The sequence below is a fragment of the Oryctolagus cuniculus genome, chromosome 21 (genome assembly GCF_051225735.1).
Source record: "Oryctolagus cuniculus isolate XC-2025 breed Fujian yellow rabbit chromosome 21, ASM5122573v1, whole genome shotgun sequence".
Lineage (NCBI taxonomy): Eukaryota > Metazoa > Chordata > Mammalia > Lagomorpha > Leporidae > Oryctolagus > Oryctolagus cuniculus.
The window spans coordinates 12,702,245-12,728,713 of NC_142887.1; the positions used below are offsets into that span (position 1 = coordinate 12,702,245).

The 26,469-nt window shown below is 55.5% G+C and overlaps 1 protein-coding gene across 6 annotated transcripts in view; it reads left to right on the forward strand.

Annotated features, from left to right (window-relative positions):
• The window catches only part of CUX2 (cut like homeobox 2), a 250,152-nt gene that overhangs the window by 45,755 nt on the left and 177,928 nt on the right, over positions 1–26,469 (forward strand). Inside the window, exon 1 of one of the 6 annotated variants that reach the window (XM_070066195.2) lies at positions 14,230–14,387. The exons of the other annotated variants lie outside the window; for them this stretch is intronic. The gene's annotated coding sequence lies outside the window, so the exon portion shown is untranslated. Of the gene's footprint in view, positions 1–14,229; positions 14,388–26,469 lie in introns of those variants that run through there. 6 annotated transcript variants of the gene reach the window in all.

A 26,469-nucleotide genomic window follows, 5' to 3' on the forward strand; every position in this document is an offset into this window, starting at 1 on the left:
GGTGGTAGTTGCCTCCCTCCAAGTTGTGACAACCAAAATATGGGCACTCTTCTCTGAGAAGCACTTAGACTGGGTGGGGGCAGGGAGGGCAGCTAGCAAGCAGCCAGCAGGCAGGTGATCCGTGACACACCCAGAACCCAGGCAGGGCAAGGGAGGAGGGCACAGGTGCCAGGGGCCTTGCAGAATGAGGAGGAGGGGTTGGAGATCTGAAGGTCAAGGACTCCATGGAGGCTAGGGATGCTGAGCCAAGCCTTGCCAAGGGTTCCCGGTGCCAGGGCCAGAGGGGAAAATGGAGGAGTCCTTTGGGGTTGAGGGACTAGGACATTCCAGTTGATGCATCCTGACACAAAGGACTTGATACAAAGTGGGTCCTTGGTGACAGGGAAAGTGTTGGGCGAATGAGTGAATGACTATAAGAGGCACAGGTGAGGCACTTATGGGAAAAAGACTAAGGTTTGGGAGAGAGTTAGTGTTTTCTGTGCCCTTAGTGGGTTCCTGCTGTGTGCACACACTGGAGCAGACCCGGGCCACACGCACAGCCCTGGTCTCGGAGGTTGAAGCCCAGCGAGCACATACCCAGGGGGTGCCAGTGCCGGGAAAGGGAAGCAAGGGCTTGTGGACGGGAGCCTTGGGCCAGCGGCTGCCGTCCACAGCGTGGCCCGCTTTGGGCTCCCTTGGTGGGGGCAGAGCAGTGAGGCATGCCTTGGCGCGGAGCAGGTCGACGAGGCAGCAGGGCGAGTTCCTTGCGTTTGGGTAGGAGTAGTCACCTGTCCCTGAGCAGGTGACAGAATGGTGACCAGCAGTTTGCAGGGGGAGCAGCATATGCAAGTCCCGTGGCCTGGCTTGTCAGAGGCTGGAGCTTTTCAGGACCGACAGAGCCTTGAATTACCTTCTTGACCCTGATGGATAAACAGGGTCTGGCTGCTGGCCCCCCACAGCAAGGACTGAACCAGCAGGGGCGGTGAGGTTTGGAGAGCCTGTGATAGTGATGCCACGCTCAATGCTACAAGATGGGCAGGTTGTCTGCCTCCCTCTCCTCCCGTTCCTGCCCAGTTCCTCGTCTGTTTGCAGGGGAGCAGATGGAGGGCCCAGATGTGCCCCCCAGCAGCTGGCAACCTGTAGATATTCCGAGAGTGGTTTTCAGCGCCTCCGTGTACCACTGGAGAAAACAACTGAACCTCTCCTTTTTTTTTTTTTTTAAAGGCTAATTTAAAAAAGAAAAAAAAAATCACTTCTTTGCAGAACAGGCCACCAGCTATTACAGAAATAGTAAACAGGAGTCAGAGCCGGGCCCTAAGTGGTCCGTTTTAATTAGAACATTAAAGTATTTTAACGCTTACACTTTATATTTTTGCGAACTTGATTATATAGCATTTTAAATACCTGTGAACATTTTAAGGACTCTCAGCCATGAATTATTTGCAGTTTCACAGGAAACTTCTATTTTAAAAGCAGAACGGCGTGAGAGTGGCTGCAAAGCTTGGCGGTGGCTGGGCTGTGTAACGAGGAGCCACGTGCAGCCGCTGGCAGATGGCCCACAGTGCTGCCACCACTCCACTGCTGCAGAGACCCTGGGGCACGGGGATCGGGAAGGCCTTGGGCCCCAGCCAGGGCCCCCATGTCCACCCCAGTTCCCCGCAAGGTCTGATGATTCCCCTCCCCAGTGCATCCCAACTGTGTCTCTGTCTCTTCCTGGCTACCTGGGTGACCATACAAGCTGCCTCCTGGGGCTCCTGGCTTCAACGTTTGCCCCTTCCAGCCTCCTTCCCACCCAGCACCCCCAGGGATCTTTTTTAAAGCACAAATCGGGGGCCGAAGGTGTGGTGCAGTGGGTTAAGCTGCTGCCTGCCGCACTGGCATCCCATATGGGCGCCAGTTCAAGTCTCAGCTGCTCCTCCACTCCAGCTCCCTGCTAATGTGCCTGGGAAAGCCGAGAAAGGTGACCCAAGTACTTTTGCACCTGCACTTACCTGGGAGACCCAGATGAAGCTTCTGGCTCCTGGCTTCACCCTGGCCCAGCCCTGGCCCAGCCCTGGCCCAGCCCTGGCCGTTGCAGCCATCTAGGGAGTGAACCAGTGGATGGAAGATCTCTCTGCCTCTCCTTCTTTCTCTGTAATTCTCTCAGATAAATAATAACTATTTAAAACAACAACAATAACAACAAGACCACGACTCCATTCCCTGGCTCAGTCATGTAGAAACTTTCTGGGGTAGAAGGAACATCAAACCTCTCTCGTCAGATTCCCTGAAGCCTTGGGTGATGGGGTCCTGGGAACCCCTGCCTTTGGCCGTGTTCTGTCACTGTGATGGAATTCCTGAGGCCGGACCCTGTATGAAAAGAGGTTTTTGTGCCTGCAGCTTTGGAGGCTGGAAGTCCAGGACCAGGCAGCCCTCGAGTCGGCGTCTGGTGAGGTCTCGTGGTGCGTGGGCTCACGGTGGCCGGACAGAGCATGTGCAGGAGAAGTTGTGTGCGAAGCAGGGCCCAGAGGCAGCAGAGCCTGGCTAGCCGTTCTTGTGGGAACTCGGGTTCCTCCCTTCTAAGGGCTGTGTGCCTGGTACCCTAACCACGTCCCACCACCTGCCAGCACCACTGCACGGCAGTCCTGGGGCACAAGCACCTCCGGGGCCAACCCGGTCCAACCTACCACCCCGTTAGCTCCGCCTCCCACACGGACCTTCCTGCCCGAGACTTCTGACCAGCTGCTACGTGCCGGGCGTTATTCTAGGTGCTGCTGACAGAGCAGTGAGTACACAGGGGCTCCTCCTTAGGCCACGGGGACAGGCAGCAGAGAAAGACGAGTGGTCTTCACATGATCCAGGAGTCAGAACGTGAACAGGTGGCGCTGGACGGATGTGCTGTTTTCATGGGGGATCAGGAAAGATTTCGTTGATGAGGCGACCTCCAAAGCCTAGATGACATGAGGGGCTTTTCCTGCCAGTCCATGGCATGCTGGAATTGGCTTGCCCCAGCCAAGCGGGCCGGTTTGGTCATTTAAAATCAGCCAGTGGAAGAATTTATTCCAGGGAAATTAGCAATCGCCACAAATCGGGGCCTTGTCCCCAGAGAGTCCCCCGTTAAACTGCCACCACACAGCTAGAGCAAGTCATGCGGAGATCTCCGAGGGTTGGAAGGGTGTTGCCGGCATTCCCTGAGGCAGAATGTGTTCTGAAGGTTTGAGGGATATCATGGAAGCCAGGGGGCTGGGACAGAGTGAGTGAGGGGGCAAGAAGGAGACAAAACCAGACACTCCTTACAAATACTCGCTTGTCTGTGGCTCAGGACCTTTGCGTGTGCTCTTCTCCTGGCTGCTGCCTTCGGTTCTGTTTCCTCTAGAGAGGTTTTCTCTGCCGTTTTTGCTAAAGCACACCCTTCACCGTATCCTGTGTCCCTCCCAGCGTTTGTCTCGATTTGTGATTGGTGCCGGGCTGCTTGCGACTGGAGTCTGCCTGCCCCACTGGAGCGTTCGTTCTGGAGGGTCTTGTTCACTGTCGAGCCTGCGCCTCCCAGCAGGGTGCGCAGAGCAGATGCATGGTGCCTTGTTGCCGCGTCGGTGAATGCTGATGCAGGAGCCTTCTCTGTCCTCTGGTGGTCAGGTGATGTCTCAATGGTGTGAGCTCAGGGATCGGGAGCACAGATGGCAGATGGAGGAGCCGTTCTAACTGCAGTGGCACAAATCCTGGTCCCTTCTGGCTAACTCCAAGACAACACACCAGCAAGGCAAGGCCTCTCCCACAGTGGCCACAGCAGTCTCCCCTGTCTGCCGGAAGCACTCCCTCTGCTCCCACTGAATCCCTCAGCTTCCCTGGAAGTGAAACAGAGCGATCACGTTGCGGCTGCACTTGCCTGGTCGCCAGAGTTGAGAGTTCAGCCTCGCGAGCATCGAGCAGGCGCTCGGCCGCCAGCACCCAGCCCCGCTGTGAGGCTCAGGGTGCCTTGAGGAGGGAACCAGCTGGATCAGAGGAACGGCTCGCTGACCTGATGACTCTTTATATAACGAAGAGAGCTTAGAACGCATCGACTGAGGTGATCAGCGTTTAGATCTTCCATCGTTAATGAGCAGCTGTCTGATTGATATTGGACACAGTCGGTTCCCAGGCCTTTAATGAGGCATGCGGTGCCGGTGAGAGAAGGATGCTTTACATCACAGAGCTGGGTGTGGAGTGGGCTCCATTTTTATGCCATCCGATTGACTCCCTCTGTCCTTCACGTCCTAGCGCTGTCTCCCATATGGGCACCACACACGTGCCTGGGGCCAGCTGCAGCCTCAGATTCTTCTGTGAACCGGGCTGGTAGTGCAGAGATCTTGGCGAAGGGTTTGCGGATTGTGAGGACACTGCCCAAGGCCCGTCTCATGGGAACATGGTCGGCTTGTTCCGTGAAAACAGGAACTTCCTAAAGAGAATGCCTGAAGAAGTCCCTGTGGAGCTGTGTGGCCAGTGCCTGGTCGCCTCCTCTGGAGGCGGTGAGTGCTGAACCCCCAGGTGACGTGTTTCCCTGAGCGGCTGCAGCCAGGTGCAAGGCGCTGACCTTGGCCTGTTGGTGCCTCTGCTGGCATCAGCATGGGCGAGAGAACTCATCATGGCTTGTGCATTGCTGTCCAGTGGCCCGTGCCCCAACTTGTCCACGTAGTTAATCCGTTTTGTGTCACCCAGGAGGCAGGGGCTGCGTCTGCCTCATTCGCTGCTGTGTCCTCCGTGCCTGGAAGAACATCTGCACATAGCAGGTGCTCAGTGGATGTCTGTTGGGTGGGGGAGGCTGTATGCCTACAGGGGTTAAGAATGAAGGACCAGATCCCAGAGAAAGGAAAAGATAAGATTACGCAGAAGCCTGCACACGAACGTGCTCTGTGGTTTTCTTCACCATAGCCAGAAAGTGGAGACAGCCCAGACACTGGTCTGCCCTGGGCGTGGAGCCGCTGTGCCGCGTGGAGCTTAAAGGGCTCGCGCTGAGTGAACAAAGCCAGCCACAGACGGAGTTCCCCACGGTGAGACTGTGTTCCCCTGGCAGTCTTGAAAAGACCGAGTTTGGGAAGCGTGGTCCTTCCAGCTCCGGTGTCCGGTGGCTCTGAGCTCGGGTCTTTTAGTTTGTCTCAGGCAGTTGCCAATCGCAGGGTAGCTTGTGGCCCGTGACCGTGCTCAACGGCACTGGCCCTTGACGCAAAGTCCCCTGGAGACAGTGCTGGTGTTGAGCCTCTGCTTTGCAGATCACCAGACTGGGGCCTGGGGCAAGCGATTTCTCTTCTTTTTTTTTTTTTTTTTTTTTTTTTGACAGGCAGAGTGGACAGTGAGAGAGAGAGAGCCAGAGAGAAAGGTCTTCCTTTGCCGTTGGTTCACCCTCCAATGGCCGCCGCGGCTGGCGTGCTGCAGCCGGTGCCCCACGCTGATCCGATGGCAGGAGCCAGGTGCTTCTCCTGGTCTCCCATGGGGTGCAGGGCCCAAGCACTGGGGCCATCCTCTGCTGCACTCCCTGGCCACAGCAGAGAGCTGGCCTGGAAGAGGGGCGACCGGGACAGAATCCGGCGCCCCGACTGGGACTAGAACCCGGTGTGCCAGTGCCGCAAGGTGGAGGATTAGCCTAGTGAGCCACAGTGTCAGCCGCGATTTCTCTTCTCAAATCTTGGTTTCCTCACCGGAGAAATGAGCAAGAATGAGGATGAAATCAGAAGACCAGTTTGAGAGCACACTGTAGGAAGCGCCAAGCACTGGCGGTGTCTGGGCTCTGGAACTGGGAACTCCCGTCCACCTGCCTGTGGCCCAGGCTCGGGGCAGGGAATGCTGAGAGCAGTGCAGCCTCCACCCACTCGTCCTCTGTGCCACGGCTCCTCTGGGCTGTGCTTGGATCTGAGCTCTCCTTGACTGCTGGTTTCCCTGGGCAGGATGGCCTGGGTTGCAGCAGGGCTCCCCCGCCCCCCCAAGGGCCCGTGAGGCTTCCTGAAGGAGGCAGCACCTCAGCTCAGAGCTGACAGTTGCCTGGACTTGGCCAGGTGAGTGAGAGGAAGGGGGCGGAAGGGCAAACTAGGGAGGAGGAACTGCAGGGACAGAGGCGCAGAGGTGAGTGTTTCTGGGAGAGTGTAACTGGGCTGGTAATGATTGAGCATTAAACCGTGCCAAGCACAGCCGAGACTCCTGGCCCTGAGGCTGGAGGGCTTTCGGGGAGCTCAGGGCCTGGAGATGCATTGGAACTTCACTTTGAGGTAATGGGGTGCATTACCTCAAATGGCGTGGCATGGATGGATTCGGGTGACCTCTGACTCTGACTGCGGGGTGGAGGGAGCCTGAGTAGAAGTGGGGAGGCCGGGCCACTGCAGCACATCGGTGAACCTTTGCCGGGACTAGGGCAGGGCTGTGGGAGGGGCTTGGATAGCAGTGCGTGGGCCAGATGAGGGGTATCTGATGTGAGCTGGGTTTCTGTCCTGGGTTCTGGGCCAGCCAGAAGGGGGAGACCCTGTCACTGCTGGTCCTTGAGATCATCTGTGGATCAGGAACAATCTCCATGTCCCCGTCTCCTGGCGTCCTTCACTTGGTGAGAGCCACAGGACCTCTCCCAGAGCCAGTGCCTTGTGGTTGGCAGCAGAACACCGCGACCCCACCGAGAGGCCGTGAGAAAGCCCAGGGCGTGGAGCCCTGGTGTTACAGCCACCGACTCCCTCATCTCTTCCAGGGCTTTTCAGATGTGCCGCACCCAGCCATGTAACCTAGGTGCCGGCTGTTTCTTCCCTCCCCTTTTTAATCATCAACACCAGTTCTGGTCTCTGCTCCCTTCTGCTTGTCTCGGGGGGGGGGGGGGTGCTCAGGAGTAGTGCTGTCACCAGATGGCTGGCTCCAAAGCCAGCAAACTCATGTTGATGGGGCACCTGCCGTATGCCAGGGCTTTCCTGTGTTAGCTCCTGGATCTCTGGGGTGAGGGTATGCGTGATGGAGTCCAACACACTTGTGCCCGTGTCTGGCTGTGCCACATCCTAGCTAAGTTGGATCTTAGGTGGGGACCCTCAGCTCCTCTCAGCCTTGGTTTGCGCATTCTGTGTGGGGCTCCATGCATAGGCTCATGGTGGAAGGTACGTGAAGGCATGGGCCAGGGCAGAGGCAGCTGGCAGTGAGCATTCCCGGGAGGTCGGCCTCGTTCCCATTCCTATTCAGGGAGGGAAGAGAGTCGCAGCCCCAGAGCTGCCGAGTGGCTTTCTTAACTCAGGCTTGCCCTTTCCGCGAAGGCCTGGAGGCGACAGCTGGGGCCAAGCTGGTGAAGGTCAAGTGTAGCGTGGCCGCCTTCATTCCTCCCCACGCAGCCCCCTGAGGACAGGGGGAACCTTAATGGAACTGTTGCAGGCTGTGGGCTTGGACCACCTTGTCCTGGTTCCCCACCTGACCTGGAAGGTGCTGAAAGCCTTGGCTCTGTGTACATTTTGTAGGGGTGTTGTTTCTCTTTCCTGGGGCTGCCATCACAAAATGTCACAAGCAGGGTGGCCGAGGATGAGGAGTTCACCCTCTCGTGTCCCCGGAGGCTAGAGCCCTCCAAAGGCTCCCGGGGCAGCTTCCTTGGCTTGCAGCTGCGTCACCGCTGCCTGCGCCACCATCTTCGCAGGGCTGCCTTCCCCCTGGCCACGTCTGTGGCTCCTTGCCCCTTTCTGTAAGGACATTCGTGCTTGGATGGAGGGCCCACCCGCATCCAGCGTGACCTCAGCTGCATTCACGGGATGAATTCGCCCAGGTTCTGATTTCCAATAAGGTCAAGTTCTGAGGTTGTGGACAGAAGTGCATTTCAGGGGCCGCAGTTCAAGCAGCACAAGCAGCTTTGGAAAACGTTGAGAATGCGCTGAGTTGCGCCTGGAGTTAGGGTGGGAAGCCAAAAGAGGGTGTGAGGCTGACCCGCAGCCAGGGCAGGAGGAAGGGCTCCTGGGGCTCCTCCAGAATGTGTCACTCCCCAGGAGCCCTAGACTCGCGGTCTCCTGCACAGGGGCGGTGTGCGCTGGAGCCAGGGACACAGGCCTCGCAACAGTTTCCACCACTTGCTTTCCCCCGAGCCTCAGTTTTCCTGTCTGTAAACTGGGAATAATAGCGGCACCTTTCCTTTCAGCAGATGGGAAGACGTCACTGTGGGTTTTAATGCTAGAGGCTGCCTGGCCTGAGCTCTCACTTTTTGAACAGAGTCTGGGGTTGGGGGAGGGGCCGTGACTTGAAGTGATGGCGCAGAATGCAAGCTGATCTGCTAGCTCCGAGACAGTCCTTCCCCGCAAGTGTAGCCCTGGTCCTGCCCATGATCGACCAGGAGGCGCGAGACCCCTTTATAGTGGAGTGGGGGCTTGTCCTCAGAGTGCCCCATTTCACAGATAAGGAAACTGAGGCTCAGACAAATTGAAGTTTCCAGCCCAGGGCCACCAAGGTGGTGGAGCTGAGATTCCCATGCAGAAACGTCCACGTCCACTGCCACTTCATCAGGCTTCTCTGTGCCTTGATTTCCCCATCTGCAAAATGGCATTGTGTCCCCAGCTTCAGGGGCCCTGCTCCATCAAGATAGTGCTGAGTTTGAGGCCCAGAGGTTATGTAAACCTCAGCTCACCCAGGAGGGTGTCTCAGTGTCTCCATCTCCTGTGCCTCACACCGTGGCAACTTGAGATCTTTATACAGACAGGAACTGTGGGGGGGGGGGGGGAGCAGGAGTGTGTGTGTGTGTGTGTGTGTGTTTGTGTGTTTGCAGCAAATATTTTATAATAGACAAGCCTCGTCTGCCACTTCTAAAAGTAGTGAAAAAAAAAAATAAAACACCTCACTTTGAGAAAATAAAAATAACCCAAGCCTGAGTCACTGAAGTCACTGAACTCGGCTAGAATTGTCTGCTGTGGGCCATGGCTGCATTAGGCAGCTCGGGGTGAGTGGGTGCAGGTTAAGGGGGACAGGCACCCCAAGCTTGGAGGGGGCAAGGCCCAGGGGTCAGTGTGTGAAGGACGTGACTGTCCAGACTCCCAGGCTTTGAGGGGCGGGGCCCAGGGGCCAGTCTGCAGGGGAAGTGACTGTCCATGCGCCTCTGCTTTTTTAAGCTGCAGGAGGAAGCATCGCCCTGAGATGCTCTGTCTTCTTTCTCTTTGAAAAGTGACTTGACAATTGATAATTCTGCCCTGGCGACGGACACCTTAGAGCTTTTATTTCTTGGAGGCCAAACATTGATGTTGTGTGAAATGGGAGCTTGGCGGAGCCTTTGTGCGGATCTCAAGCTTCCTGAAAAATTTATTTACTGTGACTGTGATCCGCAGGAGCGAATTGATGTTTATCTATAGCCGTTCGCGCTGGCAAGGAGGGGAAAACTGCATCACTGCACTTTCTGCAGACGCCTGCGAGGCTGTTTAAAGAAGTATCTAATAGTGAACTTTCAGCAGCAGACGGGAGGCTTGACGGACAGGGGACAGTGTATTATTAACCATGAGCAGGTGCAATCTTTCCCCCACGCTTGCGAGAAAGCTTTATAATCTGGCCGAGGAATTCACGAGAACAGGTATTTGAGGCTAAGCAAAATCATCCTAGCGGTTCCAGTGGCAGAATCGATCGCTCACTGTGCCACAAGAGGGAAGGAGGGCAGGCGGCAGAGGCTGTGGCTGGGCCTGGCATGAGCAGCCCCAGCCGCCTCTTTGCGGCTGAAGGTCAGAAGTTGACCAGGACGGGAGCTGGCAGCTGGGTGGGGGACGCCTGGGAGATGGGCTCCTCCCCTGAACCCCCGGGTAAGTGACTTCTGCTGTTGCCTGAGCCCAGGGGGTCAGTGGGGATGGGGAACAGGGACGTACATCTTCCCTCTATGCCCTGGTTGCAATGGCACCCGAACCCTGGGGCACCTCGTGAAGCCGTGGAAACGCTGCCTTGGACCAGAAGTTGTGTGCAGCCAGGGAGCTGCCTGGTTTCTTGGGACTCCGGGGCAAGGTGGACTGTCTTGGCTACAGCCCTCGTCCCCGCTATGGCTGTCATCACTTTGAGAGAGATGGCGCCTTTGGCATCTTGTCCCCTTCTGGAAAGGCAGCCGTGACAGCCCTGGGCCATCGCGTTCACCCCCAGCTCCCTGCACTGAGCACTTCTGGCTCCATCAGCATCTGTGGAATGATGACCCCAGGTTCTTCTGGGGAGGGGAGGGGATACCTGTGGTTAGAGCGTGGAGGTCAGGGGAACTCGGGATCAGGCCCTAGTCTGCTGCCGGCCGCGTGTCCAAGTCTCTGTTTCCAGGTCTCTAAGATGGGGAGGGAGGGAGTGACTTCACCTTTAGAGGCTCAGTTTCCTCAAAGAATGAGCCTCAGAGCACATTTAGCTCAAGCCTTAGGTGAGGAGCAAACAGCCTGGACTGGTACTCAGTGTGGCAGAGCTGTTCTCAGTGCAGCCGGGAGGGGCGGTATTGCTGTCATTGCCTTTTCCACTGTCTCTGGAAGAAACCCAAGCCACAGCCTCTGTCCATTTTGTCTGCTTCAGACACTGTCTTCCCCTTGTGTTGTGACAGGCACACGGGTCACAGCGGCCGTGCTGGCACTGCGCAGCCGGGAATCCTGGGTGTAAGCGCCTGGTGCTGGGGCTGGGCTGGGGTCAGCCCCTGCAGACAAGGGCAGCTCCCATGGATCTGCTCAGCACTGGCACTGGGAGCTGCCCCAAGTTTAGGCCCTCAGGCCCGTCTGAGCTTTGTCCTGCAGGAGTGAGGGCCCCACAGACTTGGCAGCGAATCTGGGGGCAGGGGCTTCTGGGCTCAGCCAAGTCTGAGTGAGGAGGGCCCCAGGAATATCGGTGTCGCTGTGCCCTATGTCAGCTGGAAACCCGAGAACTGCCTGTGTCACCCCCGTGTCACCAGTCCAGGGGGTCCATGACGGAGCCCTTCTGGGTGGTGACGAAGGATCAGACCAGGCTCTCGCGCTCCCCAGCTGCCTTGCCTAGGCTTCTTGTCCACCCTGGGCTGTCCACCCTGGGCTGCTCTCTGTCCTCTGTCCTTTCTTCCTGTCCTGCCTGCAGCCAGTTGGACTTAACATGACTCATTGTCATAGCAGCCACCGTGCATGGAGCAGAGCAGGCCACCTGGCCGTGTACGGTGCACTCCCTGTGTGGGATTTCAGGAGTGTTTATAGCTTTCACCCATTTTCCAGAAGAGGAAGCTGAGGCCCAGAGAGGCAGAGTCATTTACCTGAATCCACAGCATTTTCATTACCTGATGCACTAAGCATCCCCATTTCCCATGCAACTGGGTCCCCAGCCTCCTCTTTTTCTCCAGGAAGCAGGACTGGCCCAGCCACCGGGGGGCATTTGTTAGTGGACTTGGCCAGAGAGAGTTGGGTGCAGCCAAGAGGATGAGTCCCCACTGGAGACATAAAGCCTGAAAGTGGAGACTTGCCAGCCCCATGGGGCAGAGCGCAGCATCCCCAGGGCCTGCACCACGTCCTTCCTGAATGCATTCTAACCCTGTCCTGGGTAGCTCATTGGGTAGCCCTTGTCCGGACGCACCCAGGAGGGTGAGGTGGAGCCCTTGGATGTGTGCGTGTCACCTGAGACCGCCAGGTGTGGCCTCACAGTGCAGATCCCCAGGGTTCTGGACTTGACACGAGGGCCTCAGATTCTCAGGTGCCAACCTGGGGTGAGGTGCCCACTGTCTCCCCACTTCCTGTTTCCTTTCAGGGCCTCTCCCACTGCTCACCCTTCAGTCCCTAAATCCCTTCCTCCTAGACAGCATCATGGGGAGATGGGGAGGAAGCGCAGGAGCTGGGTCTGGCCAGCTGACTGGCTTTATCTGTTAGAAAGAGTCATACAGGCACCTGGAGCAAGGCACCAGCAGCAGAGGGAGCTTACAAATGATGTTAATCCCAATTGCCGTAACTGATCCATTTTACTATGTCTGTTCTGGACCAGATCTGGGGAGCCCCTAGATAAAGACCATGGGCTTGTGCCTTCCAGAGGGTCCCTGGGGAGAGAGAAGACCACACTACAGTGCAAGATGGGGTTTTCCACAGCAATGGGTGCCTTGCTCAGCAGATGCGTGTATCTGGGAGCTGGGAAAGAAAGAGACTGCAGCGGCTCTGAGGATGAGTTTGTCAGGTGGGGAATTAGGGTAGCTGTCATACCTGGGGCAGCATTGGCCACAGGGATTGGTGTGGGTGTTGGCACAGAGGATGAGAAACAGGGTGTTGGGGCAGTGGGAGTCATTTTATTAGGACGGGGGTAAGCTTGGGGTGGCCAGCAGATGTCAGGTCCGGAGCCCTTCTGTGTGCTGTGTGGAGATTGGACTTTTCTCTTAGGATCAGGGTCAAGATTGGGGGTTAATTCCGTGCGCAAAAGGAGGCCATTGAGGACCTGAGCCAGGGTGGTGGTAACAGGGTGGCTTACCTTTTGCAAAAAGCTCTCAGGCCACCACGGAGAGGAAGGAGGGGTTATAGGGTAAGAATGGTGAGGGGGAAACCGGCGCTGTGGCTCAACAGGCTAATCCTCCACCTAGCGGCGCCGGCACACTGGGTTCTAGTCCCGGTCGGGGCACTGGATTCTGTCCCAGTTGCCCCTCTTCCAGGCTAGCTCTCTGCTGTGCCCCGGCAGTGCAGTGGAGGATGGCCCAAGTGCTTGGGCCCTGCACCCCATGGGAGACCAGGATAAGTACCTGGCTCCTGCCATCGGATCAGCGTGGTGCGCCGGCCGCGGCGGCCATTGGAGGGTGAACCAACGGCAAAGGAAGACCTTTCTCTCTGTCTCTCTCTCACTGTCCACTCTGCCTGTGGGGAAAAAAAAAACAAGAATGGTGAGGGAGACAGGGCAGAGCCAGTGCCGGTGGTCAGGCCTGAGTCAGGGGCCTGGGCCCCGTGTGGCACTGAGGCTGCCCAGGAGAATGCGGGGCAGTGGTGTTTCAGAAGTCGGAATGGAGACTTTGAGGCTGCTGTGGGCCGTCTGCTGACGTCACTCTTTTCCACTCCCCGCAGGCCCTGCAGAGCCCCAGTGGGCGATCCTGTAACAGCTGATGGTTGGGAATGGCTTGCGGGGGGCCCACACCTCAGCCCCAGTGCAGAGTGGGTAGGAGCAGGGAGCCACCTCCCTTCTCCAGCAAGGACTCACTTGGTCTCTGTTTCCTGATTTCTTTGTGGGGGTGTGGCCATGTTGGAGGGATCTGCCTGGGCCAGCCAGCTGTTCATTTATTCATTCATTCCGTCGGCAGCAACCTATTGGGCACATGCTGTGCCCCGTGCAGGGCAGACAGGAAACACTGCAGACTGCTTCCTGTCCTCAGGGAGCCTGCAGGCAGGGACAGACCTGGAATGAAGCGGATAGCGTTCTTCCAGGCTGGGAAGAACTATCCTGAAGTGGGAGCCCAGGCATCTTGTGGGGCTGAAGAGGGTCTGCACAGCCTAGTCTGGGAGGCCAGGAGAGCTCCCTGGAGGAGGCTGCCCCATTCAACTTGGGATTCCAGGCCCCCAGCACATGCAGTGAGGTGACTGGGGAGACCTGTGGGTGAGCGGGCACAGCGCTAGCAAAGGGCAGGAGAGAGTAGAGGGAATGGCGTGGGCAAAGGTGCAGAGTTGGCTCCCTGGAGATCACTGCTCAGAGAGCCTGGGGCCTCCAGGCCGAGCAGGGTCGGGGGAGAGTGAGGCTGTGGGCCCAAGGCAGTGCTGTGCTCTGGAGTGCGGGCCTCTGAGGTCCTAAAAACTGCCTGCTTCGCTTCCCCCAGAGGCCCTGTGGCTTCCCTTCCCAGTCCTGCAGTCCCTGCTGAGGCCAGAAATCTAGCCCGGGTCACTGCTGGAGGGGAGAGGTGAGAGAGCAAGTGGCCGGAGGGGGAGAGACTTCACACCCAGTCCGCACTGTGGGAGTGGGCAGGGGTAGGCAGACCTGCCTCGTGGAAGGCACCTTGCTGGTGTGTGGTGCTCACACAGGACAGCAGCCTCAGATCCGCCCCCAGGGGCCATGGAAGGGGTGAGATGGACTCTACAGGGGAGGTTGAGGGGGGTCTCTGCCACATTTGGGCTTCTGGACCCACTGATCACTTAACTGCTTCATCAGGTGCTAAAACTGGGTAGCATAGAGTCAGACGAGGAGGCCAGCGGGTCCCTGGGCTTGTCCCATTGTACAGGGTGTCCCTGCGTCCCTTCCCTGCCCAGTGCAGTGGAAGGGGAGCTGAGGCACAGGACTGGCTGGCTGGCTGGGGAGCCAAAGAGGTAATGCTAATGTCTTTTAAATTTAGAATGAAAATGTTTATTGCAGAGCAGAACCTGCGTCAGCTCAGTCCTGTGGGAAGGGGACGGCGCTATCGCCGCCTTTCGCTGGCGTTTTTGCACGTTTGCTTTTTCTTTGCCTGCGGAGCTGCTGCCGGGCCTTCGGAACAGGCTCTGCGGCCAGGCCAGGGTCGAGTCTGGACACGCCGGGGGGCCTCCCACAGCCCTGGAGAGAGGCCAGAGCTGCCCAGAGTGAGTGTGGGGCCCACCCTCATGCGAAGGGCCTGGGGGATGCGAGCCAGAGGCTGTGACCCTGTGTGTGTCCAGCGTGATGTGTGTGTTGCATGTGGCTCTCCCTGTGACCTCTGTGTAAGTCATGACTGTGAGGGCCATCCATGTGTGAGACAGGGTGTGGATGTGTGTGTGTGTGTGTGCACGCACACACATGTGTGGTCATGAATTGAGAGTGTCTCTCCATATTCGCCTATCCATATCTTTGGGAGGTGGCCCTGAGCATGGCTGGAGTGAGTCTGTAGGTGCCTCTGTGGGGCCCTGCAGATCTTTTTCTGTGTGTGGAGGTGCGAGGGTGCAGGCACCCATGCATGTCAGATGACATGTGTGGGTGTGAGCATGTGCGAGCACATGAGTACCCACACACAAATATGTGTGGAGGTGTGTGTGCACATGTGCGTGTATGCATGCCAGTGTGTGATAGTGCATTGAGACATGAACATGCTTGGGGCAGGGTGTTGTGTGGGGAGCTGCGTGCGTGCTTGGTGCGTGTGTGTGTGTTTTGTTGGAGAGGCCGGTTATGAGCACACGTTGCACATGAGCTGTGAGCGGTTCTCTGTGTAAGGACACATGTTGCAGGTGTGGTGCTTTCCCATTTCCCGTGTTGCCTCCTGTGTAGGCAACCCGTCATGGAACCCCATGGCCAAGAACACAGCATAGAAAGATGAGCAGCCTCCCCCGGCCACGCCCTGCCCTGGCCCCTGCAGATCCCTCTGGGAACCCACGCCAGCCTAACCAAGAAAATTTTGTCAAGCTTTGCTTTCTGAAGCTTTGGCAATAAAAACAATGGGTGTTTAGTTTTTGGAGGGGGCGCTGCTTTCCGAATATAAAATTATTTTATGATACAGAAAATGCTTTGTCTCAATCTGCCTGCCCCAGCAATCGGGACCCCAGTTGACACATGCTGTGTGATCCGAGGAGGCCAGCGTCCCTGGACTGGCTGTTGGACTGATCCTACCAAGGAGGCCCCCCCGCCCTTGGTTTTGGGCAGTGAGGGTCTCCGGCCACAGCCCTGGAGATGGCGGCAACTCTGCAGATGGGACCTGCCCCAGTGGTTTCTCTAGGGTAGAAAAATTATGCCCTGCAGGAAACCTGGTGGCCCGCTGGGCTCTTCCCTGGAGCTAGGGAACCTTTTAACGTCTGTCCCTGTCTGCTCACCCCAGCTTTGCCAGATCTGTCTTGCTGCAGTGTCACCCTCCGCAGACCAGGGCGGCTGGGCTGGGGAGTCCAGTTTTTCTGAAGAGAAACCAAGTGTTGTGTGCAATTCAGTGCTGTTAGGCCAGTGCCAAATGCAGGTTTAGAGCCTGGCCTTGAGTGCCATGTGGCCTTGAACATGCTACTCTGCTTCTTTGAGCCTCAGTCTTGTCTCCTGGACAATGGGACTCCTGGCAGTGCCACTGTCTCTCCCTTGTTGCAAACTCAGTTCTGCGTGTCATAGCTCATGAGATGCAGATTTGGGGCAGCTCATCCTATCTGTGCCTCGGTTTCCTGACTTATAAGATGCAGCTAATAATAGTACCTGTTGCTGGGGAATGTCAGGGTTAAGTTCCTGATTCTACATAAAAGGTTGTAGTGAGCACTGCAGAGCATGAGCTATTATTGGTATTTCTGGAATGCTTGAACCCAGATTAAAACATCTGTCAGCACAAAATAGCCTCCTTTTTAAAAGACACAATGCGTAATGCACTCCGTGTGCAGCCTTGCCCACTCTACAGTCAGGCAGCTGTGGGGTGCCAGGGGCGCCACAGCCAGGATTATGGGGCGGGTGTCCTGTGTGGGTGGGCCACATGGAATGCTGTCTGCCTCTCCTCCAGCGATTTGGCAAGATGGGCATAGACTTGGGTTAAATCAGTCTGGGCAGCAGCCAGGGGCGGAAGCCAGCCAGCAAGGAAGCCACCTGGCAGCCCTTTTCGCCGAGGGCGAGCCCAGCAAGCCAGGGCAGTGGCTGTGCCGAAAGCCGACTGACATCTGAGCATTGGTGGCAGACAGCAGAAGGAGGAGGGGTGGTGTTTCCCCCTGCCTGGCACCACACCCCACCCTGAGCCCACCCCTCCTTAAACTGTGTCACGGCTGGTGGTGGGAAAGTACCCGGGCGTGCCGAGGGAAGCCCTCTGTGCCTGCCTGGCCGGCACCCATGCTCCTTGCTGCAGTTAGCTCGTCTTGTCTTCGTAGACGCCTCCCGGAGCAGGACCCCCTTATTCCTGTTTCAGGCAGGGAAAGCAGAAGGTTGGAGACCTTCTGTGATCCTCCTCAATGCTTGCATTTGCTGGGCAGCTTTGAGCCAGACCTCTCTGAGTGTCTTTTTGTTTTGTTTTGTTTTTTACAGATTTTTATTTACTTATTTGACAGGTAGAGTTACAGAGAGAGAGAGAGAGGTCTTCCTTCCGTTCGTTCACCCCCCAAATCGCCACTACGGCCGGCGCACTGCACCAATCCGAAGCCAGGAGCCAGGTGCTTCTTCCTGGTCTCCCACATGGGTGCAGGGGCCCAAGGACTTGGGCCATCCTCCACTGCCTTCCTGGGCCACAGCAGAGAGCTGGACTGGAAGAGGAGCAACCGGGACTAGAACCCAGTACCCATATGGGATGCCGGTGCTGCAGGCAGAGGATTAGCCAAGTGAGCCATGGCGCCGGGCCCTCTGAGTGTCTGTTTACTCACACCATGGACTTTGAATTTTCTAAAAAATTTTTAAAGATTTATTTATTTAAAAGGCAGAGAGAGAGACTGGGGAGTGACAGAGATCTTCCATCCACAGGTTCACTTCCCTGATGGCTGCAGTAGCCAAGCTGGGCCAGGCTGAAGCCGGGAGCCAGGAGCTTCTTCTCATCTTACTGTTACTGGCAATGGATAGGTTTCTAAATTTCCTGTTGAGGAGGCCCCTGCCCTCATCTTGAAGGTCTTGCTGGGGGCCAACATTGTGCACAGCCAGTTAAGCCACCACTCGCAATGCCGGCGTCCCATATCACAGCACTGGTGCAGGTCTCAGCTACTGTTCCACTTGGGATCAAGTTACCTGCTAATGCACCTGGGAAAGCAGTGCAAGATGACCGAGGTGACTGGGCCCTGCCACCCACGTGGGAGGCCAGATGGAGTTCCAAGTACCTTTGCTCTTATACTGTTGCCATCATTTGGGGATTGAACCAACAGATGGAAGATAGTTCTCCCTCCGACCCTGTGTGTGTGTGTATGTGTGTGTGTGTGTGTGTCTGACTACAGCTTTCAAATTAATAAATAAGTTAATCTTCTTTTAAAAAAAGAAAAGGTCTCATTGGCTTATGGAAGAGGTGCCCATCTATTTGATGAAAACGAAATGTCCCCTGGGTTTGGTCCCAGACCAAGTTCCACAGCAGACACCCAGATGCTGTGAGCAGGCGCTCCGCGTATCTGTTTTCTAACAGGTGTTGTCAGGTGGGTGGATGGTGGTCTCTTAGCTCACTGTGGCTCAGGAGGTGATTGGGTTCTGGCATAACCTGGTAGCTCCCAGGAACAGGGGATGTGGTCCATGAGACCTGCAGACCTGAACGTCTCATGGAGTTGGTCATGAAGTGTGATTGTGATGGCTGGAGACAGAGGAACTGCTGGGAAACCAGGACACTCATCCTCCGCTCGAAGACTTGGCCGTGACTATAGCCTGCCAGGCCGCTGAGGTATGCACTGGCTTGGGGAGGGGGCACATGCACTCGTTCAGTGAATACTTCTGTGCTCGGCTTCCTGGTACCAGGGGACGGCCTGTGGGACCAGCAGAAGGAGGAGAACTGATTCCCATCATGAATCTCAGGTGGAGGTTTTAGGGACTATATCACAGTGAGGGGTGTCTGAGACCACTGTTTTGTTTTTTTAATTTATTTGCCAGGTAGAGTTATAGACAGAGAGACAGAGAGAAAGGTCTTCCTTCCATTGGTTCACACACACACACACACACACCCCCAGATGGCTGCTATGGCCAGTGCTGCGCTGATCCGAAGCCAGAAGCAAGGTGCGGGGGCTCAAGCACTTGGGCCATCTTCCACTGCCCTCCTGGGCCACAGCAGAGAGCTGGACTGGAAGAGCAGCAACTGGAACTAGAACCTGGTGCCCATATGGGATGCTAGCGCCACAGGCAGAGAATTAACCTAGTGAGCCACGGTGCCAGCCCGTGAGACCACTCTTTACTATAACAGGCAGGACTTCTTATTTTTTAGATTTATTTATTTATTTGATAGGCAGAGTTTCAGAGAGGCAGAGGCACACAAAGAGAGAGGTCTTCCATCTACTGGTTCACTCTCCCAGATGACTGCAAAAGCCAGAGCTACGTTGATCCAAAGCCAGGTGCCAGGAGATTCCTCTGGGTCTCCCACGCGGGTGCAGGGGCCCAAGCACTTGGACCATCTTCTACTGCTTTCCCAGGCCACAGTAGAGAGCTGGATCAGAAGTGGAGCAGCCGGGACTCGAACCGACGCCCATATGGGACGCTGGCACTGTGGACAGCAGCTTTACTCCCTATACCACAGCGCCGGCCCCACCGGGCAGGACATTTAAGTCTATGTGAGAGGAGTTCATCTGGAACCACCCTAAATTAAAAAAGGACTTTTATTGACTCATGTGACCTGAAAGTTCTGAGTTAACATCTTCAGACATGCTGTACCCAGCTGCTCAGATGATGTTATCTTACCCTGCTCGTCTCCTGGCTCAGCCTTCTGTTGGTGGGTGGGCTTTATTCTCAGCCAGGGCTTTCCCCTGGCAGCCATTGAGCCAGTTTGGCAACTCAGGGAAAGGAAGCAACTCTCCCGACAGCTGTTGCGAGTGCACGAGTTGCTCTCATTGGATGGGCTTGGGTGCTGCATGCACTTGTCCAGGCTGCTCTGGCCACCTGGACAGGGTTGGGGAATCTGGGCCCGTGGGCCAGGCAAGGCCTGAGAAATCATTTGTTCTGGCCCCGCCAAGGCAACCACAGGCAGGACTTGAAATTCAACATATCTGTAGCAGGCTACTTTTTAAGTTAACAATTTTGTGTGGCCCGTGAATGATGTTATGAATATCAGAAGGGCCCTTGGCAGAAAAAAAGATCCCTGCTTCCCCCAACTAGTGTCCCTCCTTCTTCTGCCTGTTCCAAACCCTCCCACACTTGGAGTTCAGCTCGAGTTCCGCAGCTGCCACCAGCTGGCTCCTTTGCTTTTTGCCTGTCTTGTCTTCTACATGTTTCCTCTTTCGGGATACCACCATCCTTTTTTTGTGACTTGCAGAGATTCTGCCACGTCCTGGCTGTGCTGTACTCACGGTACCCAGTGACACCACAGTCCTGAGCTTCATTTTTGTCTGCTCTTTTACCCCTCATGCAAGCAATAACAAAACAGGGTAAGTGCTTACTGAGTGAAGTGTTGACGGATGTGAAATGTTCAGAAGGATTTAATTGGGGCTGGCACTGTGGCTTAGTGGGTTAAGCTACCGCCTGCAGTGCCGGCATCCCACATGAGCACTGGTTTGAGTCCCAGCTGCTCCACTTCTGAGTCAGCTTCCTGCTGAAGCAGCAGAGGATCTCCCAAGTGTTTGGGCCCCTGTACCCATAAAAGCTCCTGGTTGGGGCGGGGGGGAGGTTGTAGACTCTGCCCCCTATTAACAGAGGAGGAAAGAGCAGCCCAGGTAGCATCTGAGACATCCCCAAGGTCATGGTCACAGAGAATCAGTGTGGCCCCGCCCTGCTCATCTTGACCCCCAGCTCAGCCCCTGCTTTCCACCTTGGCTGGCTTTTTTGGAACTGCCTGTGCCTGTAGCCCATGTGGAGGCTTCTTTTGAGGAATGGGCTGAGGTGGATGGGGGCCAGTGTGGCTTCCTCGGAGGACAAACAGGGTGTCAGCCTCGGTGGCTTTGCCTGAAACTGATTTGCTTCCAGTTGCATCTTCGCTGCTCTGTCCTGGGACCTGCCGCCTCAAAGCAGCCGTCCTTGACTGACCCACCTGCTGAGCAAGGCTCACTGCTGCCCCCAGGACAGACCAGGGCCCTGCCAGGTGTCTGGGCCATGTGCTGGGGAAGGACTGCTGCCCCGCCGGCCGGGCCTGTGTCCTTCAGCGCGAAGGTGCAGCCCCAGCTTGCTACCTGGGCGGCGTATTTATTGTGCCTCAGAAATATTTTGGGGTTATTAAAAGGAAATGTGCTTTCATCAGAATTGAAATGGGGCATGGGGTTTTGGAATGATCGGCCCTGCCTCGGGGCCCAACGCCCATCGATTTGATAGCTGAGTCGATAGGCAATGAGTATTGATTTCTGTCCTCCCGGGCAGGGGCCGGCAAAGGCGGTGACTCAGCGCAGGGGAGATGATTTGAAATTCAGGAGAGGGCCACTGTGGGAAGCGGGACAGCTGCCCGCGCACGTGTACTGTGCCTCTCCCTCCAGGGCCTGTAACACAGAGCCCAGGAGAAGAGGTAGTGGGATTCCTACCCCTCCAGCTCCCTTTTCTAGCAGGCATCCGGGAAGAGTGAGGCCTTTGGAGCCACTCAGGAGCCCAACTCTGTCACTTGCTAGCTAGAGGTCCTGTGCAAGTGACCTCTTTGGGACACAGTTTCCTTGCCTGTCAAGTGGATGAACAGTAGTGTCTGTGTGTGGGCTGTGGAGAGGACTCATCAAGCCTCTCTCTCTCTCTCTTTTTTTTTTTTTTTTTTTTTTTTTTGACAGGCAGAGTGGACAGTGAGAGAGAGAGAGAGACAGAGAGAAAGGTCTTCCTTTGCCGTTGGTTCACCCTCCAATGGCCGCTGCTGCGGCCGGCGCACCGCGCTGATCCGATGGCAGGAGCCAGGTGCTTCTCCTGGTCTCCCATGGGGTGCAGGGCCCAAGCACTTGGGCCATCCTCCACTGCACTCCTGGGCCACAGCAGAGAGCTGGCCTGGAAGAGGGGCAACCGGGACAGAATCCAGCGCCCCAACCGGGACTAGAACCCGGTGTGCCGGCGCCGCAAGGCGGAGGATTAGCCTATTGAGCCGCGGTGCCGGCCCAAGCCTCTCTCTTAATGCTCGTTAACGGCAGTGCTGGCTGCACGGAGTCTCAGTTGCAGATGGAAACTGGAGTAAAGGGCGGGGGCACCAGGGAACGGGCGCTGGGTTCCGACCGAGGCTGTCCTGGAGGACGCGGTGGCAACGTGTGGCAGGAAGTGAGGGGCAGCAAACACTTTCCTGTTTCAGAAAATCAGGGAGGTAACGAAGCCTCTGGCCAGATGGGGAAACACCTGTTGTCCCGTGTGGCCAAGAGAGGGCCAGGGGACAGCCCAGGGACAGAAGGGAGTCGGCCTTGTGGGGCTGGCAGCTCAGTTGGAACTGGTTGATGGACACGTTCTGTGCAGGTAGAGCCCACGTGGCAGGGAGATAGTTGCACATGAAGTCCAGAAGCGGTGGTGACCCCTTCTAGTGTGCCGGGCATGGTGCTAATAGTCCTCGTACAGCCGCGCCTCTCTCCCCATTTAACACATGCAGGTGCACCCAAGTGTAGTTTTCTGTGCTGGTGCCTTTCTCCCTGTGGCTCACACCCCAGGTCCTGCTCCATGGCCAAGCCGTCACACAGCCCACCCACCTGGTGTGGATCAGTCGCACCCTGGAACTCCTGTCGGTTTCTCCTTGACAGAAACTTTTGTGACATTCAACTGGACTGTGTTTATCCCTGCTCAGGATCCCCTGCCTAATTGAACCAGGTGAAGATGGCATGTGGATGTCACTTACGGTTCTCTTCTCTGTGTTCCCAGCTCAGTTCTTTTGTTGCCTTGGGGAGTTCAGGAGCTGGGGTGTCACCTGGGCAGGGCCTGGTGCTGCCACCCCCACCTGGCCAGCTCCATCCTTCCTGGCCCTGGGAACGTGGAGGTACCTGCCAGGCATGTCCATTCCCCAGGTGGGGTTCCAGAGGGTGCAGGGAGCAGAATGGTCTGGAATGGGACTTGTCAGCTCTAGCTAGCACACAGATGCCTGAAACCAACAGCCATATGGATGAGGAGCGAATCAGTCAGGGCATTTAGGGAATGCCTCACGCTTTTAAAATCTTAATTAATTAATTTGATTTCATTTTTTTTTTGACAGGCAGAGTGGACAGTGAGAGATAGAGACAGAAAGGTCTTCCTTTGCCGTTGGTTCACCCTCCAATGGCCGCCGCGGCCGGCGCACTGCGGCCGGCGCACCGCGCTGATCCGATGGCAGGAGCCAGGTACTTCTCCTGGTCTCCCATGGGGTGCGGGGCCCAAGCACTTGGGCCATCCTCCACTGCACTCCCTAGCCACAGCAGAGAGCTGGCCTGGAAGAGGGGCAACCGGGACAGAATCCGGTGCCCCGACCGGGACTAGAACCCGGGGTGCCGATGCCGCAAGGCGGAGGATTAACCTAGTGAGCTGCAGCGCTGGCCTAAAATCTTAATTAATTAATTTGAAAGACAGAGTTAGAGGGAGAGAGAGATCTGCCATCTGCAGATTCACTCCCTCAAATGGCCGCAACAGCCAGGGCTGGGCCAGACTGAAGCCTGGAGGCTGGCACCCCATGCAGGTCTCCCACAAGTGGGTGGCAGGGGCCCACACAGTTGGGCCATCTGCTGCTGCCTTCCCATGCTGCAGCTTCACCTGCTGCACCAAAACTCTGGCTCCTAAAATCCTACTTTCTACCACTTCATTTTGAGATGATTTCAAAAGGATTTATAAGAAGTTGGGGGAAAAAATGGTACAAAGAATTCCCCAGATGCCAACCAGAACCACAGAACAATCACAAAAGTTAACATGGATGCAATACTGTTCTGTAGCGGACTGGGTAACCGTACTCAAATTCTGCCAGTTGTCCCACTCATGTCCTGTTTGTGGCTCAGGTCCAGTTCTAGATTATGCATTGCATTAGTTGTCATGGGCCTTCAGTCTCCTTAGGTCTGGGACAGTGCTTTGCTCTTCTTTGTCTTTGATGACCTTGACACATTTGTAGAGAACTTGGTGAGACTGACGATAACGTGTTTTAGAGATTGTCGCTCCATTTGAGAATGTAGGACGATCACTTGTGGTCAGATTTGGACTGTGCACTCTGGGCAGAAGTGCTGTGATGGTGATGCTGTGTCCTTCTTGGTACATTGTATCACAAGGCACCTTCTGTCTGTCTATCCTGTTACTGTTTTTTTTTTAAGATTTATTTTTATTTATTTGAAAGAGTTACAGAGAGAGGTCGAGACAGAGAGATCTTCCATCACTGGTTCACTCCCCAGATAGCTGCAACAGCTGGAGCTGTGCTGATCTGGAGCCAGGAGCCAGGAGCTTCCTCGGGGTCTCCCACACGTATGCAGGGGCCCAAGGACTTGGGCCATCTTCTACTGCTTTCCCAGGCCATAGCAGAGAGCTGGATCAAAGATGAGCAGCCGGAACTAGAACCGGTGCCCATATGGGGTGCCAGCGCTTCAGGCCAGGGCTTTTACCCACTGTGCCACAGCACCAGCATGCCTGTTACTGTTGATGTTACCTTTGGCCACCAGCTCAAGGCGATGGATGTCTGCAGGGACCTTCTGCTATGAAGTGATTTTTTTTCTTTGTAATTAATAAGTATCTTGTGGGGAGAGGTTACAAGACAATGTAATACTCTGTTTCCCATCATTCTTTTGCACTCTGGTTTTAGCATCATTCAGTGCTTCTTGCCTGAAACTTTGCTATGGTGTTTACCAAGTGGTAGTTTCCTATTTCCACTATTAATTTTACATTTATTAGTTGAAGAGCTTTTTCTTATCTCTTGTTGATCCATTTGGTTGGTTGTTTTTATCAGTGTAGACTCGAGGGTCTATATATCGTTTTCTCTGTCCTCTCTGCTCCTATCTCCTCTCTCCCCTCCACTTTTTCCTGTCCCCCCACCCCGTCTCTGTGCCTCCCCATCCCATTCTCCTCTCTCATTTCTCCTCTTGTTTTTGTTAGATGTGTGTTTTTCTTGCCAAAGAAGCCAGACTGTTTGTCCTGTACAGTTTCCCTGCATTGGCTTTGGGCGAGCACCTCCCTGTGGTGTCATTTAACGCTCTCCTCTGTGCCCTGGGTTTCTTGCACACTGGCAGTAGACTCCGACGCTTGATCAGATGCCGGCTGGATCAATATTTTTGGCAAGACCACATGGCAGGTGGCTATGTGCCCTTCTGTCAGGATGCACACGGGGTCTGGCAGTCTCCCTGTCTTGATGTTGCGATTGATCGGTGGGTTCAGGAGCTGTCAGCCTGATCCATCCATTGTCAACTTCCCTGTCCATTTTGCATCCACTGGGTTTCATGCCCACTTGTGATCACTGCCCAGGTCCATTAGTCCATTCGGGGCTGCTAAATGTGGATCCACAGCGTCTGTCCCTGCTCCTGTCCTTTCTGCAGAAGAACTGCCCCTCATCAGTTATTTGCTTACCCTGAAGGAAAGTGTGTCCATGAAAGGGAAGATAAATGCTTAATTCTTTCCCTTTATGTACCAGTTCCAAACTAATGAACTGGTTCTCTGGCGTCCTCTGAAGGTGGCTGATGAGAGGTTTAAGAATCGTCTTGATTAGCACAAGGATCCAAGCATGACTGCAGTCTCCTGATCCATTTCCATTACTGGCCTCATCCATGTTCAGATTGTGCCATCTCTGGCAGGAAGTGGCCTCTGCATCGACCCCAGAACCCTCTGGACCTCCATCGGCCTTGGACAGCTTCCTTGCTTTCTGGGAGGACAGCTTGCTACAGGCTTTCTGCTCATTTCCTACCTGGCCTTGGGGCCCTGGAGCAATGGCAGAGATGAGGTCTGTGCCTGAACGAACGCATCAATAAAGCATCTCGAATCCCGCAGCTTGGGTGCGTTTGCAGGGATCCTCGGTGGATGGGATGGGGGGAAGGGGCAAAGTGGTGACTTTGAACTTGAATCTCATCTGTGTCCCACCCAGTCCTGGGTTAATGACCCACTGGGAGCCTTTCACCCACTTTCACTGCTTTCCTCCAACTTGTTCTCCCATTTAGAAGACAAGGGTGAGTCTTTCCCCATCTCTCCCTCCTTGCTTGAGAGAGGCCACCGTGGGCCATGGGTCCCTGCGTGGATCCTGCCCCATGCTGTTTTGCTGCTCTGTGCGATGGATTGGTGGGGGGCTTGTCTCTGCCACTTGCCTCTTAGCTTCTTTAAGGTGCAGAGCAGCATGGGTGTTCACTGAGACCCCCTTCTTCACCCTCAGCTGCAGGCCAGACAAATGATGGATAATGTCCCTTCACCAGAGCAACTTAAAAATTCATACAGGCCTCCGAGTGTCCCCCCCCCTTATCCAAGAAGCCCGCATCCTACATTTGAGATTAAAACTCACATTTCATTTTTATATGCTGTGCTTAATCCAATAATGATTTCATGTTACAAACAGCAATAATATCTTTCAGCATAGTTAATCAGAATAGACTTAATGCTGTCACTATTTATTAACCTTTGTTGAAAAGCAAGAAGTTTCTCTCTAATCTGTGATTGTTGGTCTTGTCAGGCTCTATCAGCGAAGAAACAGCTTTGGCATTCATTAAAACGGTGCGAATCCTGAAATGACAATTGGAGCCGGATGGTATTTGGTGCATGAAATCTTTGTCATGTTCACCAGGATAACTGAGAAGGTTGGGGAGGCGCGAACGGGGGACGCACACATTCACAAGGCTCCGTGTCTCATCCCTGAGATCCCTTTGGATAAAGAAACTATTCTTGGGAATGGGTAAAGGGGGGTGCAGAGGTGGGATGGGGGGGTGGTTAGGCCTGTTGGTGCCTCTTGCCAAAGAAGCATTGAGGCAGTGGCCTTGAACTTGGATCTCAGGGGCTTCACCTCTGTGCCAATCCCATCCTGGTTCGTGACTTGCTGGGAATCATTCATTCATTCATTCTCTCTGCCTCAACTTCCTTTGGACAACACAGGGGTCTCCCACATCCCCAGCACTCCTGCGTCCAGTGGAAGGAGTCCATTCAACCGAAGTGGCCGCCCTCAGACGGCAGACTTTCTCCTCCGCGGAATCCTTGTCCTCCAGCTTTGTCGTGCAGAAGGTCCCCTTGGACAGCTTCCTGACTCCTGGGGATGTAGCAGCCCCGACACGTCTTAGGAGTGTGCAT